We start from the raw sequence: 6,000 nt of genomic DNA on the forward strand, positions 1-6,000 counted from the left end.
GAGACCGAGGTTCAGAGCAGCAAGACCTGGGGGGTACAGCGATAAGCAGATGGTGACTGAGGACGATTGAAGATAACCTGGGGTGCGGCTCTTTTGCTCCCGCCTTGCTGCCCCAGTGGACAGCGAAACTGCTGATTGGCTGCTGGTGACGAAACCAGGATGCCTGTGCTGTGGTTGGTGGTCCCTGGAGGCGGGAGTCTCGAGATCGACAAGGGCAGATGGCGCCACAAAAGGCTGTTGGGGCCCCAGTGGGGTCCTGGCGACCAATCCCCCACCCCTGTTAAAGCCAGGCTGGAAGCCAGAAAAGTCTCGGTGATGTGGATGGAACAGATGAATTGGTCTGAGCCAAGATCTTCCAGACCGTGGTGGAAGGGGGGAGGCACACTGAAAGGGGTAGCAGGGGGGCAGTTGGGCCGCTGGACATGGTTTCCTGTGATGCCTGGGGAGGGCAGGAAAGAACTGCCCTGGAATGACCCCGGGGTCCCCTGGCCGAATCCGAGCCTGGTCTGAGCCCGGCGAGTTACGCGTAGGTTGTGGATTCCATTTGTTCTGCAAAAATGGCCACCTGCTACGAGGCTGAGCTTTCTGGGGGGGCTGCTGGCTACAGTGTACTTGGGGAGCTGATCACAACCAGGGAAAGAGGACAGTACAAGGGATGGGAAGGTCAGTCTGGGTAGAGAGAACATCATAAGCAAAGGCCCTACAGGAGAGATGGGACAGAGCCTCCTTGGATGGTGGCTGGAGACTTGGTTTGAGCAAACGAAGCTGGTTGCCTCCACTGGGGTGCCCCCTCCCCTCCATTCGCCCAGACCCTGACTGGCAGGTCTTCCTTGCCTCCAGCTGTGAAGCCTGCCATGGAGGGTGAGCAAAAGTTCAGCTTTTCATTGCACAGATGGGGAAGCTGAGACCTAGCAGATGCCCAGTGAGCCTGGGCAGGGGCAGTGGTGCCGAGTTCCAAGTCACAGTTAATCGTGAGCCCCAAAGATCATGATTGAAGGAAAAATGTTCCATGAAATTTAAAAGGAAGAAAAAGAAAGGAGAGACAGGCCCTCTTCCCCCCCCTGTCAGGGGCAGAAAGAGGCTGCGGACCAAGCAGCTTCAGACAGCCTGGAAACAGACAGCCATGTAGCCAGAGGGCACAGGCCATCCCTGGGCCTCACCCCTAGGCCTCCCCACTCCTGTCTGCTGGGGTTCCCACAGGTGTGGCCCTGTAGGACCCTTGTTGGGATGGGACCCCAAGCCCCTGCAGGGGGACCGTGGAGCTGTCCCTCTGGTGGGGAAGGCCTCTGAGCTTCCGAAGGGTGTCTCCCTGGGACACCCCTGCCAAGTAGGTCCCCTCTCCAGCTCAGGCTCCTCCCCTGTTTATTTTTGGGGAGACCTCAGTGGAGGGCACCCCAGACCTGGCTGGGCCTCACTTCCTCCAGGGTCAGAGCTACCTCTTCCAGAATTGGGAGGGATGATAGGTGACTTCCAATGACCTCACACTGTAGCATAATGTAGGTGAGGCTGCAGAGGAAGCTTGACTCTCTGGGGACCATCTGTCCTCAGTTTCCCCCATTTGGGCAATGGGCAAATGGTTCCCAGGGCAAGACTGCCCAGTTGGAGGAGAACCCTGGGACAGCGAAAGAAAGGAACAGATGCAGTTTCCTCAGGCAGAAGGAGGCCCGGAGAAGCCTGCCTCCCCAAGACACACCTGGCAGGGGAAGAGACGGGTGGGTCAGGTAGAGCATTTGCCCTGAGGCCCAAGCCCTGTCGTGGGGACCCTAGGCTTAACCGGGAGGAGGACTGAATCTCCAGGAGGGGTGAATAATGGAGACAAAAGCTGCACAGATGTGGGGAAAGGATCTGACCCCCCAGGACGGGAGGAGGAGACCCACCTTCTAGGCACCTCCCACTGGTGTCAGGCACTGGTAAGTACTCCGAGAGGGTTACTGCGTCATCACTGCTGTTAGCTTAGAAATTAAGGTAATGAAACAGGGCACCTGGGTGGCTCAGTGGGTGAAGCCTCTGCCTTCAGCTCGGGTCATGATCTCGGGGTCCTGGGATCGAGCCCCGCATCAGGCTCTCTGCTCAGCGGGGAGCCTGCTTCCCTCCTTCCCTTCTGCTTGCCTCTCTGCCGACTTGTGATCTGTCTCTGTCTGCCAAAAAAATAAATAAAATATTAAAAAAAAAAAAAGAATTAAGGTAATGAAAGCACGGAGTCTGGCGTCAGAGGATCCCAGCAACCCCCAGAGTAACACTGATGGCAGTCTTTTAGTCTTCTAGAAAATCTTACTTTTATGGGAAAGCATTCTTATACAGCCCTTGCTAGGTGCTGGGTACTTACCCTTCATTCACTTCCTCAGTCCCTGGGATGCGCTGAATTGGGTCCCCAATTGGGATTCGTGTGCGGAGGTCAGAACCCCAGCACCTCTCGGTGTGATTGTGCGTGGAGACAAGGTATTTCAGGAGGTGATTAAGATTTAAAAAGGTTGCTGAGGTGAGCCCCACTCCAATCTGACCGTGTCCTGGTAAGAAGAGGAGATTAGGAGGCAAATGTGCACAGAGGGAAGGCAGGAGGCCGCGGACAGAGGCCGGGAAGACTGCCCACCCCCTCCCCACTTTGGGACTCCCGCCTTCAGGACTGGAAAAAAACTTGCAATGTTGAGGCGCCCGGCCCATGACTCCTACCACCCACATCCCAGCCCCGCAGGGGAGCGTGTCCTGCGACTCACTGCTGCAGAAATTGAGGTTCAGGGAGGTTAAGTAAGTTGCTCCCAGCTCGGGGTACAGCTGGGATTTAGATCTAAACGTAACCCTTCTGGGCAAGCACGCGGACACTCATCCTTGTATGACTGGTGACCCCAGGAAACGGGGAGGCGGGAGAGGGGTGGCAAAGGGAACGTGAGCCGGGGGTGCACAAGGCATCTGTGCTTCTGTGACCACTCGTGTGACTTGGCCCTGTGTCTGCGAGGTTCACCCGTGTCGTGGCGTGGGTCGGAGCGCTATTCCTTGTTCTGGCTGACTCGTGTTCCGAGGGACACACGGATGCATGTGCTGCTCCCCAGACGGACACCGGATTGCTTTTGGTTCTTGTGAATGCCACCGCTTAGAACATGGGTACAAATCTGAGTCCCTGTTTTCTCTTCTTTTGGGTTTACACCCAGAGTGGCTTTGCTGCTTCTTACGGTCGTTCTAGTTTCATTTTTTCAAGCACCCTCCCTACCCTGTTTTGCACAGTGGCTGCACTGCTCTACACCCCCAGCAACAGCGAGCGGGGGTTGTATTCTGCTTTTTTGCACACTCGGGATTGTGGGCTTCCATGGCCCCCTCCCTTCAGCTGTCACCCAACACGTGTGTTTTCCTTACCTGCACGGGCAGACCCTTGGTCCGGCTTCTCGAGGGCCCTTCTGTCCTTTGCCATCCGATCTAGTCAGTGCTCCAGTCATGGACACTCCTGCCCGTTCTCCCTTGTTCTGAGCGGCGTGTGCTGCTGAATAGAACAACAGTGGGCAAGAGACACTTTATGAGGCTCTCTAGGAAATATCTGGAAGGGCAATTCTTTTTTTTTTTTTAAAGATTTTATTTATTTATTTGACAAAGACACCAAGAGAGGGAACACAAGCAGGGGGAGTGGGAGAGGGAGAAATAGGCTTTCTGCTGAGCAGGGAGCATGATGCCGGGCTCGATCCCAGGACCCTGGGATCATGACCTGAGCAGACCCCAAAGACCCTCCCACCCCCGCCCAGCTGTGGATGAGTGTGTCTTGACATTCTCCCCCTCCTGGATGGAATCATTCTGGAAGCTTCTTGCCAGGCTGAGGTGAGATCAAGGGTACTGCATAGGTCAGGAGTGCAAGGGTCACCTGTGGGTGAGTCTGTGCTAATGGGGAGCACCTAAGCTGGGTGGAGCCTCTCCACCTCTTTCCCCTGCCACTTGGCGTCCTCCTTCCCCGGAGCAGGGCTGTCAGATTTGGGGGGGTGTAAATAAAAGCCGCCGCATCTCCCAGGGCCCCAGATAAAGTCTCCCCCAAGAGCTGGAGCAGGGGGGCCTAGAGGGGCTCCACAGTGGCCCATGCTGTGACCAGCAGCTCCACACCTGGCCCCAGGTCCTCCCCACAAGGTCCCCGTTTGCAGACCCCAAGTGGCCTGTCTGGCTGCTTCCTCCTCCTTCACGCCTCTGCCCTGTGGGTCCTCGGCGTCCCCAAGTTTTCAGGTCTGTCTCCTCCATGTAGGGAGGTCCCCAGTCTCTGCCAGGCTTCAATCACTCAGGCTACCGAGCCCAAGCCTTCCCTTTTACAGATGGGGAAACTGAGGCTCCAGCAAGCAGGGGACTTGCCGCCTGCGACACAGGTGGAGAAGGCAGGCGCTCACATTTTTGGATTCCAAACACAATTAAGCTGACATCTGTGTGGTTCCACAGGTCCCACTGTGTCTTTGCCTGCAGTAGCTCGCTGAGTGTCCTGCAGACCGCCTTCCAACAACTATTTCCTGAGCACCCCGGGCCCCAACCAGGTGCCAGAGATGCAGAGCCGAGCAGAATGGTGCTCTCGGTCCTTTGGGGAGGCAGGCCTGGTGGACAGTGTTCTCGGGAGGAGAGGCACAGAGGCCTGGGCCGTGGCTCACAGCCGGGGAACAGCACTGCTGGGCAGGAACTGTGTGCCTGCACGTGCTTCAGTGTTCCAGAATGTTCCAGGCCTCCTTTCTTGTTCCCCATCAGAGGCAAGAGAAAGGAGATGTCTGTGGGGGAGGTGGCGTCAAGAGTCGCCAGAGGTCTGAGGCTGAGCAGGTGAGGGTGCCCTGTGGGGAGCCATCCGGGTCACGCACTCGGTGCCCAGGCCCAGGCCTCCCCAGAGCCCCAGTGGAGGGGGCCCCCCCCGAAGCCCATCAGGGCCTGGGGCTGCCCCTCCTGGGCCTCCAGCAGGTCATGGAGACGTGTGCTGCCTGCGGAGCTGTCTTCTTTGGAGCTATGGGCACGTGTTCACCCCATGGCCACGGTGACCCTTACAACTCATGTGCTTCTCCATGTGAGTGGCCAGGAAGGGGGCCAGGCCACCTGGCTTCAGAGCCCCACTTCTTGTGCTGTGCTCTTTTAATACTGTTGCTTTGCTTCTGTTCCAGTTCGGTTTTTCTAGTTTTCTATCATGGGTATTTTTTGGTTAAGTGGCCTCAATCTGGATAGAAATGAGGAGAGAGAGAGAGAGAGAGAGAGAGAGAGAGAGGGAGGGAGGGAGAACGAGACGTGGGGGAGAGAAAGGAGACACCGAGAGTCCCTTTGGACAGCTGCGGCCCTGGTCTCCTTGTGGTGACGTCCTGGGCACAGGTGTACCACCCCCAGGCCGTGAACGCTGCTCAAACTGGGAGTGGTGGTTTGTGGTCCCATTTCTGCTCGGGAAGCAAGGGATTCCCCCATCCGGGTGGTCCCGTGGCTGGGTCTGGCCGGGAAGGATGCACGCGGATGGCTGCTGTGCCCACTTAGGGCACTGCAGGAGGGGAGCTCGGCCCAGGAGCGATGGGAGGCCAGGGCAGAGCAGCCCTCGCGGAGGCCGTCTGGGGGCTGCAGTCTCAGCTGAACCCCAGCTGAGAGCGGAGTGGACTGGCTGAGCCCAGGAACCTGCAGCGCTGTCCGAATCAGCATCTCCGGGCTTCCCAAGCTGCCGCTGGGGGCTGTGCTCCCCCCCTTTAAAGGTGGTTATTTATTTATTTGAGAGAGGAAGAGGGAGAAGTAGGCTCCCTGCTGAGCAGGGCGACAAATTCGGGTCTCTGTCCTGGGATCATGACCTGAGCTGAAGGCAGGTGCTCAACCGCCTGAGCCACGCAGGTGCCCCGTGGGCTGTGGTCTTATTCAGCAGGAGATGGGAGGCCAGAGAAGCAGAGGGGAGGTGGGGCTGGAGGAGGGAAGGACGCAGGGTGCTGCTCCCAGGCACCCAGAGGAACCGGAGGGCCCAAGACAAGGTTCCGGGGAAACTCCGAGAATGCCTGCAGGTGGGCACTGCAGCCCACCACCAGGTCCTCCTGTGGG

The sequence above is a fragment of the Neovison vison genome, chromosome 14 (genome assembly GCF_020171115.1).
Source record: "Neovison vison isolate M4711 chromosome 14, ASM_NN_V1, whole genome shotgun sequence".
Lineage (NCBI taxonomy): Eukaryota > Metazoa > Chordata > Mammalia > Carnivora > Mustelidae > Neogale > Neogale vison.